This window comes from Giraffa tippelskirchi, chromosome 6, assembly GCF_054371585.1.
Source record: "Giraffa tippelskirchi isolate mGirTip1 chromosome 6, T2T-mGirTip1v1.2.pri, whole genome shotgun sequence".
NCBI classification, from domain to species: Eukaryota; Metazoa; Chordata; class Mammalia; order Artiodactyla; family Giraffidae; genus Giraffa; species Giraffa tippelskirchi.
This window is the reverse complement of record NC_137280.1, coordinates 177,866,947-177,879,724: the sequence shown is the minus strand read 5'-3', so window position 1 is coordinate 177,879,724 and position 12,778 is coordinate 177,866,947. Positions and strand designations below refer to the sequence as shown.

The 12,778-nt window shown below is 44.6% G+C and overlaps 1 protein-coding gene across 5 annotated transcripts in view; it reads right to left on the bottom strand.

The window, feature by feature from the left end:
- The window catches only part of LOC145511713 (uncharacterized), a 398,185-nt gene that overhangs the window by 240,489 nt on the left and 144,918 nt on the right, over nt 1-12,778 (bottom strand). The window contains exon 3 of one of the 5 annotated variants that reach the window (XR_014058094.1): nt 9,939-11,549. The exons of the other annotated variants lie outside the window; for them this stretch is intronic. The gene's annotated coding sequence lies outside the window, so the exon portion shown is untranslated. Of the gene's footprint in view, nt 1-9,938; nt 11,550-12,778 lie in introns of those variants that run through there. 5 annotated transcript variants of the gene reach the window in all.

The window sequence follows — 12,778 nt, the reverse complement described above, 5'->3', positions numbered from 1 at the left end:
GGGTATTCCAAAATGGGATGTCTGTTTGGCACTGTCCTAAGATGGGTGGAGAGAACTGGGCCTTTCATTCCCACATAGAACAGTCACTAGACCAGGGAAGGTGTCATGACCTTGGATGAGGCAACTGAGGGGGCTGGCAGACACCAGCACGTCCAATAGCAGGAGCAACAAGCTTCATAAGTTGAAATGGAGGGCAAAACTGATCATCCCCACAGTCCCCACATGAGAGAAATTGTCCTTTAGATCTGGAGTTCCCAGGCCATGAGGCCTCTGAAAATCTTCTACACTCTCCAGATCTTTCTGGGCTTTGAGCTGGATGGGGTAAGCATTTCAGACTTATGAAAAGGAAAGAGGGTTATGTCCACATAGAAAAAGACTTGATAAATTAAAGATGTCACTTTTGTAACAGTTATAGTAAAGATTAAGTGAAAGTCCCATCAGTTGTCAATGAGGTGCTCCATGCAACTGCCATGAGGTACTCCACGAAACTGACATGAGGTGCTCCCTGAAACTGCCATGAGGTACTCCACGAAACTGACATGAGGTATGCCATGAAACTGCCATGAGGTACTCCCTGAAACTGACATAAATGCCATGAAAATGCCATAAGGCATGCCATGAACCTGACATGAGTTACTCCATGAACCTGACATGAGGTACTCCCTGAAACCGACAGGAGGTACTCCCTGAAACTGACATAAATGCCATGAAAATGCCATAAGGTATGCCATGAACCTGACATGAGTTACTCCATGAAACTGACATAAGGTGCTCCATGAAACTGACATGAGGTACTCCCTGAACCTGACATGTTACTCCATGAAACTGACATGAAGTGCTCCATGAAATTGACATGAGGTGCTCCACAACTGCCATGAGGTGCTCCCTGAAACTCACATGAGGTATGCCATGAAACTGACATGAGATACACCCTGAAACTGACATTAGGTACTCCATGAAGTTGACAAGCTTCTTATAAATGGATGCAGAATTAAAATGGCCCCAAATAACCAAGACAATCCTGAATAGCAAGATAGAAAACCTCTCTTTTATAAATATAATGACTTTTTAAAAATTATTAGGATTATGATAGCATGGCATAAATGCAGAAGCAGATCAAGATCAATGCACCAGAATACACAGCCCTGAATCAGACCCATGCATACACGGATATATGATGGATCCGGGTGCAAAGAAAAGATCACTTGATAAATGGAACTGGGGAAATAAATAGCAATCTAAAATTAGACTTAAAGGAGAAAAGCATAGTTTTAAGAACTTCCAGAAGAAATATAAAATGATGTCCTTATAAACTGAGGGTGGAAAGAATTTCATAAACAAGTATATAACCTATAAAAACAAATGACTGAGTGACTACACTGAAATTAGGAACTGCTTGCTATCAAAATATACCATAAAAATGGAAGCTTCAAAATTCAATTAAAAAACCTAGTAGAAAAATGTTTCAAACATATGAGTAAATATACATCAATAAGAATGTGCATATAATGCTGATAGTCGTACTAATTAATAAAAAAACAACATAAAAGATTAGCTGGTGTCATCTTACGAAGTTTAACTTCGGCTTCACTGATGTGAAAATCATAGAAAACTCATGCCATCAAGTTCGAGTTTCTAAAAGGACAAGTTTTTAATAGCGACAAACTGGGAAAAAATCTACACGTGTGTGGGCAGAGGATGGTAAAATGAGGTGGACCCGGACAATGGAATGTCGCTCAGGACTGAAAATAAGACTGTAGCCACAGCCTTCAATTTCAACGTATCTCAGACATAAAATGTTGAGTGAAAAAAAAAAAGCAAGGTTTAAAAGAACGCACATATATAATTTACATGAATTTAAAACCAATATATTCCTTAGATATGTATTTAAATGTGTTACAACTATACAAAAAGTAAGATAATGCTAGACATGAGAATCAGAATAGCCCTTAGTCCGTAAGGAATTTGTGGGAACGTAAAGAAGGGACGCGTGAACTCACTGTGGGAGGGTGAGGGTGAAAACTTACCCAGGAAAGAACCCCTGAAGCAAAAACACTTGAGGTTACACTTGAAGAAAGAAGATGTGCAAATGACGGGTGGAGGGAGAAGACAGGAGGAGACAGGGAAATCAGCAAGGAAGGGAGATCAGGGAACAAGCAGGAAAGCGCAGAGAATTCCACGCGCTGGGAACGGAGTGGGTGCGGTCACGCTGGTCAACGCTTAACAAAAGGTCTCTGGGGGAAAGGTGTATGCACACACAATACATGTATATCTACATATACCTGTATACTTTTATTGTAAATTTTACATAGTCAAGATTCTTAGGGGGCTTCCCAGGTGGCGCTGGTGGTAAAGAACCTTCCTACCAATGCAGGAGACATAAATTATGCAGGTTCCATCCCTGGGTCGGGAAGATCCCCTGGAGGGGGCATGGCAATCCGCTCCAGTATTCCTGCCTGGAGAATCCCATTTCTATCCTTTTTTGAGCCCATCTTTGCATGAAATGTTCCCTTGGTATCTCTAATTTTCTGGAAGAGATTTCTAGTATTTCCCATTCTATTGTTTTCCTCTATTTCTTTGCATTGATCATTGAGATTCACTTTCTTATCTCTCCTTGCTATTCTTTGGAACTCTGCATTCAAATGGGTATATCTTTCCTTTTCTCCTTTGCCTTTCACTTCTCTAAAATTTTTAGCTATTTGTAAGTCCTCCCCAGACAACCACTTTGCCTTTTTGCATTTCTTTTTCTTGGGGAAGGTCTTGATCCCTGTCTCCTATTCAATGTCATGGACCTCCATCCATAGTTCTTCAGGCACTCTGTCTATCAGATCTAATCCCTTGAATCTATCTGTCACTTCTACCGTATAATCATAAGGGACTTGATTTAGGTTATACCTGAATGGTCTAGTGGTTTTCCCTACTTTCTTCAATTTCAGTCTGAATTTGGCAATAAGGAGTTCATGATCTGAGCCACAGTCTGCTCCCGGTCTTGTTTTTGCTGACTATATAGAGCTTTTCCATCTTTGGCTGCAAAGAATATAATCAATCTAATTTCGGTATTGACCATCTGATTATGTCCACATGTAGAGTCTTCTCTTGTGTTATTGGAAGAGGGTGTTTGCTATGAACTGTGCATTCTCTTGGCAAAACTCTGTTAGCCTTTGCCCTGCTTCATTCTGTACTCCAAGGCCAAATTTGCCTATTACTCCAGGTATCTCTTGACTTCATACTTTTGCATTCCAGTCCCCTATAATGAGAAGAGATTACTAACCTCAAGAATATAGTTCAGAAAAAAAAAAAAAAGGTGATACCATAATTTTAAAACTGGTGAGTTGTCAGTATTTATTTTTAAAGTAGTAATTAACATTTAAATAGTAGGTTTAAACATTTAAAAATACTAGGCTGGTATAATTTAGTTTTTAATAATGGCTGTGTTTAAGAACCAGTTTTCAAAATTCCTGAAAATTTGGCAATTGTCTCTTCTGATCTGGAACTAGTCCTCCCAGCCCACCTGTTGGAGGATGGTCTGAGTGACGGGAAGCGGCCTGGAGCAGCCAAGCCCTGTGGCGGGCTCGCTGGGGCCCCTCCTGGGAACAGCGGCCCTACAGTCCTCCTGCTCCTGGACGTGATCGGGTGCAATGAGCTCTGCCAGCACAGGACAAGCGGGAGGGACGTGATCGCTTTCAGGCGTAGCAGGTGGCCCTCCCCACCCGTCTCTCCTCCGTGACATGTTAGCTCTCTTCCCATCTGCCAGCTTAATGGAGAGGACTCAGAAGTCCCAAGACACAGAGGAACAAGAAGCAGGAACCTGGCTCCTAAATAACAAGTCCTGTACAACAGAATCTCCTCTCGCTTGACTCAGACTTACCTGTCATAGCAACTAGTTATTTTTTTTTAACCTCGACAAACACAGAATCAGTGCAGAGTTTCCTTTCGTTTGCTCTGTTGGGAATCTCAGCTGCGGTTCGTGTCTATATTCATTGCTTCTCTATCACATCTGTAGGCGTCGGCTTCAGGCTGGAAACTCTATTGAAGCTCAGGGGCCAGGGAAATGGATCTTTCCAAACAGGCCCCCATAGAGTGAAAATTATATTGGAAAACAAATTATAGTGTCAAATCCACCTGAGGTTTGACAGCCTTTTTTTTTTTTTTTTTTTAAGGAGAAACAGCTTCTAAGCCTAGGGGTATGAAATTCTTTAGGACCATGAATGAGGGAGTGGGAAATCTTAGATACCCCAGGAAGGAAAGCATGTCCTTCAACAACAGCATGTCCATTTCTTATACTTGAATAGAGACACTAAAAGAAGTACCAAATAAGGGCAGAATAAAGAAATTAATTTCAGAAAATCGGGCTCCCACAAAAAGCACTGACCAGTCCTCCAGAGGACAGCTGTCCCCGCAGGACAGCCCCTGGACACCGATCCAAGTTCAAATAAGTTCTCCTCTTTCCTCTCTCGCCACCCCAAGAGGATGTGGCTCAGCCATCTGGCCCCTGAGTGGCGTGTGCGATGTTACTCCTGTCGGCCGGGGTACCCCTGCTGCTTGTTTTTCTCCCCCTTTGACTGCAATGCCTCCACATACTCTCAACAATACTGTTTCACAGTCCGGGGTCTCCTTTTTATCTTTTAGTAGGATCCTTTTAAATGCTTCCCGGCTTGAGTTCTTTCTCTGTGCTTGCTGACCCTCTTCTTCAGGGAAAGACAGACACACCTCTCCTGAGTCTCACCTTAGTGATCCCCAAACACACACACAGGTGCTTCAGTTCTCTATCTTCACCTGTGGTGTCGGGCCCTCCAGCATCAAAACATCTCCTGTGTCTACCCAGCTCGCTCTTGGTTTTTTTTTTTCAAGAATAAGAGGTAGGCTCTTTGAAAGTAATCTGAAATTGAAATGAGTTCAAAGATTATCTTATGATATATGCAGATCCAAATTAATGGAGAAATATGAAATATTTAAAGTCCTGCTTTCAAAATATAACCCTCCTTTCATAGGTGCATAAAATGCTAAATAAATGTCCTGTTCTATAATACATTGCTTGGCAAAAATTACTATAATAATGCCATCCAATCACGTTCTGTCTTTTTAAAACTCGCTATCAGGGTTCCTACTTTCAACATTTTTCTACCATCAATGCTCTGCGTCTGTGCTTTTTCATGTGTATTATTTAAATACAACAAAAATCAAAAGCCCATCACTCAATATTATAGGAGAATCAAATAAAGAATTCCTAATACGTAAGGCCCAGATGCTGTAATTTGGATGCAAACTTCTATGGATTTTAAGGAAGAGAAACAGAAGATGGTCTGCTGTTCACAGCATCTATCATCTGCTCATCACTGTTGTGATGGTGCCTCAGCGCCCCTCTGAGCCGCCTCTCCCCCGTCAGCTCCCACGCTCTGGGGAAGTTCTGGCTGCTGACTCGAGTGTTAGTATGTGCTCCGGTCACGCGCAATCAGAGGGTTTCCCTGAGGGAGTGATTGCTGCAGAGGGCTGTTTCTTTCACTCTGGCCTCTCCCTCAAGCTCCCTGGCTCCCCCTTCACACGGCGATCACCTTCCATCACCCACTACGTGGGCCTTCTTGCCCCAGTCCTCCTTTGGGGAGTACGGGGGCGGGGGTGCAGAGGACCAGCTAACACGGCTACCACAGTCCATCTTCTTCAGCGCAGCTACATTCAGCTTTTGAAAGCTGATTCACGTCACTTCCTCCCTGGCTAAACTCACTCCGCAGCTTTCAGTTCAGCTCAGTTCAGTCGCTCAGTCGTGTGCGACTCTTTGGGACCCCATGAATCGAAGCACGCCAGGCCCCCCTGTCCATCACCAACTCCCGGAGTTTACCCAAACCCATGTCCATCGAATCGGTGATGCCATCCAACCATCTCATCCTCTGTCGTCCCCTTCTTCTCCTGCCCTCAATCTCTCCCACCATCAGGGTCTTTTCCAGTGAGTCAGTTCTTCTCATTAGGTGGCCAAAGTATTGGAGTTTCACCTTCAGCATCAGTCCTTCCAATGAACACCCAGGACTGATCTCCTTTCGGATGGACTGGTTGGATCTCCTTGCAGTCAAAGGGACTCTCAAGAGTCTTCTCCAACACCACAGTTCAAAAGCATCAATTCTTCAGTGCTCAGCTTTCTTCACCGTCCAACTCTCACATCCATACATGACCACTGGAAAAACCATAGCCTTGACTAGACATACCTTTGTTGGCAAAGTAATGTCTCTGCTTTTTAATATGCTATCTAGGTTGGTTATAACTCTCCTTCCAAGGAGTAAGCGTCTTTTAATTTCATGGCTGCAGTCACCATCTGCAGTGATTTTAGAGCCCAGAAAAATAAAGTCAGCCACTGTTTCCCCATCTATTTGAAGTGATGGGACTGGAGGCCATGATCTTAGTTTTCTGAATGTTGAGCTTTAAGCCAACTTTTTTACTCTCCTCTTTCACTTTCATCAAGAGGCTTTTTAGTTCCTCTTCACTTTCTGCCATAAGAATGGTATCATCTGCATATCTGAGGTTGTTGATATTTCTCATGGCAATCTTGATTTCAGCTTGTGCTTCCTCCAGCCCAGCATTTCTCATGATGTGCTCTGCATATAAGGTAAATAAGCAGGGTGACAATATACAACCTTGACATACTCCTTTTCCTATTTGGAACCAGGCTGTTGTTCCATGTCCAGTTCTAACTGTTGCTTCCTGACCTACATACAGATTTCTCAAGAGGCAGGTCAGGTGGTCTGGTATTCCCATCTCTTGAAGAATTTTCCACAGTTTATTGTGATCCACACCGTCAAAGGCTTTGGCATAGTCAATAAAGCAGAAATAGATGTTTTTCTGGAACTCTCTTGCTTTTTCGATGATCCAGTGGATGTTGGCAATTTGATCTCTGGTTCCTCTGCCTTTTCTAAAACCAGCTTGACCATCTGGAAGTTCATGGTTCACGTATTGCTGAAGCCTGGCTTGGAGAATTTTGAGCATTACTTTACTAGTATGTGAGATGAGTGCAATTTTCCCTACAAAATAAAAATAACAGCCCCTTTCCAGGATGCTCTGCAGGGATCCACAACATGTAACCCACCACCTCTCCCCAAACTCTTCCAACCCCTCATCTGCAGTTCCAGCCCCTCCAGCCTACTGTATGCCCCGAGAACACGCCAAACTCCTTCAGTCTCAGGACATTTGCAAATGCCCTTTATTCTGCTTGAAACAATCGTTCTTGGGATGTTTTCAGGGCTGTTTTCTCATTCAAGGCTGACTTCAAAAAACACCTTCCAAAAGTCCTTACCCGCCATCCTGGCTAAAGAATGCACCCTGTCACCCAGCCTTGCTCACACTTCTGTGCTCAATGATGCTTGTAAAAATCTAAATCTGTTTCACTGAGATGCTCTGTTTCCCCCGGGACTGCAGGCCGAGTGCACACTGACGTAGGATCGTATGGAGGTGAAGAGAGACCCTGGAGAATGGAGCCACCAGGAGGACAGCAGAGCAGTGACGCAGAGGAGAAGCCAGTCCTGGGGGCTGGTTGACGCACGGCTGAGATAACACACAAGGCCGCCCTACTTCTGCTCGTCTCACTTAAATTACATGTTAAATCTCTGAGTAGGTTTGAATTGGGTTTTCTGCCCCTTGAGTTTACAGACAGCAAGAACTCTAAGGAAAAATCAGTGGGGATATTATTTAAAGACCAAAAACAAACACACAAACAAACCAGGATACTCCTTAGAGAAATTGTCTTAAATCTCTTAAGGAAATGTCTTAAATATCAAAGTAAACAGAATCATACTAGAGCAAAGAGTGGCAAAGCTAATCAGACTTGAAGATATTTGTCAAACAAAAATTTTATTTGGTACTTTGACATAAGTTACAAAGGCTGAGGTGCACTGCCCTTCCCTGGAGATGCTGTTAAAGAGTGTCTCACCTGCTTGAGGTGAGTGAATTGGCATCAGTCCCGTGACAGAGAGAATCTGAATGATCTCAGACTTCTTTTGACCCTGTGATATAAACCAACCAGGGAAAATGAAAGTTGTCTATAAAAAAGCAGGCATTTGTAGGAAAACACACTGTAATCACACTAAGCAAGGACACATGCTTGCAGCATGAAGGAAAAAAAATGACTAACAAGGATAACCAAGATGCATAAACCAAGATGCATAAACCAAGATGCATAAACCAAGATGCATAACCAAGATGCATAAACCAAGATGCATAAACCAAGATGCATAACTAAGATGCATAAACTACAAAATGTAAAACAGAATGAAGAATTTAATAGACAGTTAATTTACCAAATCTAGATCTGATCATATTTTGGACCTCAGCTATTGAAAGTATGTTCTTGAAGTTTAATACTGTGAGCTGCTAAGTCACTTCAGTCGTGTCCGACTCTGTGCGACCCCATAGACGGCAGCCCACCAGGCTCCGCTGTCCCTGGGATTCTCCAGGCAAGAACACTGGAGCGGGTTGCCATTTCCTTCTCCAATGCACGAAAGTGAAAAGTGAAAGTGAAGTCGCTCAGTCGTGTCCGACCCTTAGCGATCCCATGGACTGCAGCCTACCAGGCTCCTCTGTCCCTAGGATTCTCCAGGCAAGAGTACTGGAGTGGGTTGCCATTTCCTGCTCCGAATACTGTGAGCAAACCAGATAAAATCTGAAACTCTAGTTTTTCATAGAGCTAGAACATGGTAATTTATATTCAGCATAAGGCAGAAACTCCTGATGTCAGAGAAGGGGCTGAAGAAGCTGGGCTACTTGAGGAGACAAAACGGCAAGGAATACAATAAGGCTAGATTATGACTGACAGAGGAAATGACTTTGTGCCAGTTAGGGAATAAAAATAGGGAAGTCCAAAGAACTTAGTGCATGCAAAGGGTTTGTTTGTTTCTTTTTCCCCCTGCAAAATAAGTCAACTTGAAAAGCTTCAGGGAAAATAAAATTTCTGTGTTGAGATGAAGTTTTAGATGAATGAAAAGCTTAAAGTACTTTCAACTTGACGTGGCTTGGTTTCGTTACGGAGTACAGACTACGCTACTGAAAGAACATCTCTTATCATGAACCAAGAGAGACCCAAAATGGTGAGGAACAGGGTTTGATTGCAAACATACGTGCCATGCTTGCTAGCTTCCTGTATTTTAATGGGAAAACCCTTCTCCTCTAAAACTTTTTATCTTCTCTCACATACATGACATCTTTCTTAACAATGGCATAATTCTTCAGGGACAACTCTGTACTCAAGGGCCAAATTATGGGTGAGAATTTGGAGCAGAAGACCCCAAGGAGCAGAGCAGGAACTCCCAGGGGTACACACCAATGGGGCTCCCTGATAACTCAGGGAAGCTCCTTTCATCCACTTCTTTCAGCTTTTAGCCTGTATACGCTTCAGTGCACAACAGGAGGTAGTGGGAAATAAGGTTTGACTTTAAAAAAAAAATCTAACTTCCAGGAAGCATTTTCAAAATAAACCAGTGAATCTTTCTGGGTGGCTGGCTACATCAGTGTTCTGGAAAAAAATGGGGGTGAGGGCTCTTGAGATGTTGCTTTTCCTCTCTTCAGACAGTTCAGTCGCTCAGTCGTGTCCGACTCTTTGCAACCCCATGAATTGCAGCACGCCAGGCCTCCCTGTCCATCACCAACTCCCGGAGTTTACCCAAACCCATGTCCATCGAGTCTAAGATTCAAAACAGTGAGAATTTCTGGAATATCTCTGTGCTGAGTCATTCTCTCACAGGAGTAAGGCTCTGGGAAAACAGGTTGGGTTCTTTCCTTCTTTCAGAAAGGGAAGGATGTAGAGGTCTGCAGAAAGTACGGGATCTTAAAAAGCCTCAGTAGGTAGGACAGTCTGAAGCAGAGGCTGTTGGAATCATGAATTCTCTAGCTCTCAGCTTGTGGCCTCAGGAACATAAGATCCATCACTTTCACTAGGGCTTTTTGATTCCTCTCTTCTTATATTTTCAATTTATTGTGATGAACAGTAATAACCACCTGTGAAATACCAAAGTACAAGTACAGTAAACCCATTTGAAATGCCGTGATGTGATTCCAATTTGTCTGCATCCTTTCCTTGCCGGCTGCTGCTAACACACCTGGCGAAGCTCAGAAGGTGCAGCTGGAGTCCTGCTTTTCAGTCTTTTTTTAAACATCAATTGGAAGCTGAAACTCAAAGCAACGTGACCCCTGCACAACCTGAAGCCTAGAAGTTTCCCAAGGCTCTTCTGTGAATTAAATGGCCAGGTTTCAAAAACACGCACATGGCATTTGAATGACGTTCAGGGCAGCTGGTCAGAAAAAGGAAATGAACAAAAGAAGGGCAAACTCAAGCTCACTAAAAGAGCAGGCAGACCAACAAGAAAAGCAGGCAGACAATGGTGGCGGGACCAGGCAGATTCCCAGGCCTCCAGCAGAGGGAGGGCTCCTGAGAGTTTGGCAACAGTGTAACTAATTAGGGAGCCCAGAACACCAGGAGTCCAAGCACTGCGTGGCCTCCCAGAGGTGACCTGGACAGCATCATAGCTGTCATCTTTTCTGGGGACCCCTGGAAACTTTCCAGGTCAATCTCCTTCAGCAATTCAATGGTAATTCTAGGGGTGGCTCGTGTGACCCTTTTCTTGAAATGTGCCCTGAGATTAGAACAGAAATTCTGCCCCATCTACCATTCCTTTCAATTAATAAAAACAGCAGCCTAGATCAACATCTATAGGGTTCCATAGCGTTCAAGGGGCTTCCCTAGTGGCTCAGGCAGTAAAGAATCTGCCTTCAGTGCAGGAGACTTGGGTTTGATCCCTGGGTCGGAGAGATCCCCTGGAGAAGGGAACAGCTACCCACCCACTCCAGCAAACTCCGGGAGACAGTGAGGACAGCGAAGCCTGGTGTGTTGTAGTCCGTGGGGTCTCAAAGGGCTGGACACAACTGAGCGACTGACCAACAGCCACACTCAAACTGCCGCTTTACCCCCGAGGCTCTGCTTTATATCCAGAACTGGGCAACTTGCTGTCAAAGATCTAGACTTCAAGTATCCCTGTAATTTACAATTGCTTTTTGGACACAAGATTTACAAATCTGAACCCATGAGGTAACAATACAATACTGTGCTGAAAACCAGCCTAGCCTTCATCAGCATACTGTGTGTTAAACAGAGCTGGTCTCTAGCCCTGCTCAGAATGTGAGATCTCCGAGTGCGAGCCCTTGTCACCTGTACCCCTAGAGCATTAGCACGTAAGCTGGGCGCTGCGGGTCTACAATGAACAAGGGACGGTTTGCAGGATTAATCCACTGGGAGCCCAAAATGCCTGTGTTTCTTCACGGGTTAGGTCCCGTGGTGGCGCCAGAGATGGAGATGGGTGGAAAATGGCAGTAGCTGATACAAAGAACTTCACTCTGGGTTGCAAAAGAAAGTTTATCTTCTTTTTGCCTTCCTGTTTCCAAGTCTGAGGGTGGCCTCCCCTCAGGCCTGGGTGGTGTCTGGTGAGGAAGTGCTCCAGTAGGGAGCTGCCCGGCAACATTCTTGGCCCACTGAGACCAGCACCTGGCTCATGCCACAGGCATTCTCCTACTGGATTTATCTGTCAGGAGGGAAGACACAAAAACACCTGTGTCAGATGTCTCCACGCATGTGTGTGCGTGCACGTGTGCACACACGTCATTGACACAGAGAAAGTACAAGACAGTTGTTGAAGACAGAGCAACTAGCTCAAAACGAGGTTGCCGTGTTCCCTCCGGCAGAATGGGGAGAGCAGGAGCGCGGGCCAAGCGGCAGCCCCCTCCCAGGACTCCCGGAAGAAAGCAGGGTGGCCACAGCACGCAGCACGTGGTCCTGTCAGCCAGAGCAGAGAACCTCCCATTTCTGAGCTTTGTTGCAAAGGGAGGTGTGCGTCAAAACCATCTGCAGGTTTTGTCAACTCTACATGCATTTTACAGACTGTTCTTGCTAGTACAGTCCAAAGAAAATGATGGGACCCGATCGCTCACCCGTGTAACCAACATTTATTAACCAGCTTCTGTATGCCAGGCACGAACTTTAGAGCTGAGGATATACTGTTGAACAAAAGACCGCTGTTCTCAAGGAGACTACAACTAGTTACTCATTAGCTGTATCATTATATACCACTAGTCATATCATTATAACCAGGGGTGTAACTAGCATATATCATTATAGCTAGTGATATACCATTGCAACTAATGATTATCACTAGTGATTTCATAGAATAAAAATGCTTTCTTTGAAGGAAATTAAACACGGTGGGATGGTATCAGAGGGCAACATTTAAGATGGCTGCCCAGAGCAGTCTTGGATGAGGAGGTGACGCTTGCGCTGAGAGCTGAACGCTAAGAACAGAACATTCCTGGCAGAGAGAAGAGCAAACAGGAGGCCGTCGCCCTTCTTGATTTACCTGTGAGTGTGATCGGCCTGACCCCTGGCCAGACAGCCGTCTGTGGCAGTGAAGGCCGTGCGTTGTGTGGCCTCCATTCAGAGGGTCGTTCTCTCAGCTGGCACAAGGGCGTGAGAGCTGAGGACAGGGGCCAGCAGAGGCTGCTTCTCAGTCTCCCAGGAAAGGAGAAAACATCAGAAGAGGCAGGGCCTATCTCCCACCCGTCCTTGGAGCAATGGCTCCTGAGGTCAAGGCATGAAAATCTCCTACAAGCATCCGGAGGGTAGAGGCTGGTCAGTGACCGAGTGTCCGGCGCTTTCCGTAGTGATGGAACACAGTCTGCCATGTGAATCACAGACCTGGCCAAGGTCGACTCGAAGAGATGTCCTCTCATCTCTGTTCTAACTTGACATTAACGTGTC